We start from the raw sequence: 823 nt of genomic DNA, 5'->3' as shown, positions 1-823 counted from the left end.
CCCTTCCCTTCCCTTCCCTTCCCTTCCCTTCCCTTCCCTTCCCTTCCTTTCCCCTCCCCTCCTTTTTGCCTTGATTTTTAAAGGGAGATTTGAAGAATAACACAGGACAACCAGAAAGATGAGCCTCAGCATCCTTTTTTTTGTAGAATGCTTCTCATCCTTCCATGAAAATCACTCCAAACGTGGTTTTCAAAGGCTTGTTTTGTACCTGTCAAAGGTTTGATGTCTCCTTCCTTTCCTTTTCTCCCACAGTTGGCGCCCGCTGCACAATTGTGTTACATTGCCCGCCATCCCACTCCTCTTGGTATCTGCCATCCTCCTGTTTAAAGGCAGACTGAAGAGAAATGCTTTGCAGGAAAGATTGGAGAGGTGCTATGCAGCTGCACGTGGGCTGTGGTCGTGTAAATTCATGTGGGAAGACAGTTGAACTTGATGACCTTAGAGGTCTTTTCCAACCTTAAGGGTTCTATGATTCTAAGCCTGTTTCTAGAAAACAAGAACATGAAAGAATTGTGAATTTCTTATAAATTCTAAATGAAATGCTTCAGAATTTTAATTACTGCTTCTCTTTCTTACCTTTCTTCCATCTTACACCTTAAGCCGAAGCAATAGAAAAGAATCTCAACAGCAAAAATGTGATAGGAATTCTCCTAACAAAAGCTGTGTAGCTTACAGTCTGCAAAATAAAAGAGTAGTTGGTGAATTGGCTTTAAAAAGCAAATTGAAATGTTGGGATATTTGGAACAAAAGGAACAGATGAGAAAGATGAGATGAGATGAGAAAGGATTCTTCAGTCCTGCGCACAGTGAGGAAGTTCTGGTTC

Source organism: Centrocercus urophasianus, unplaced genomic scaffold, assembly GCF_019232065.1.
Source record: "Centrocercus urophasianus isolate 14NV4802_14NV808 unplaced genomic scaffold, USGS_Curo_1.0 seq_16, whole genome shotgun sequence".
Lineage (NCBI taxonomy): Eukaryota > Metazoa > Chordata > Aves > Galliformes > Phasianidae > Centrocercus > Centrocercus urophasianus.
Note: the sequence above shows the minus strand (reverse complement) of the source record.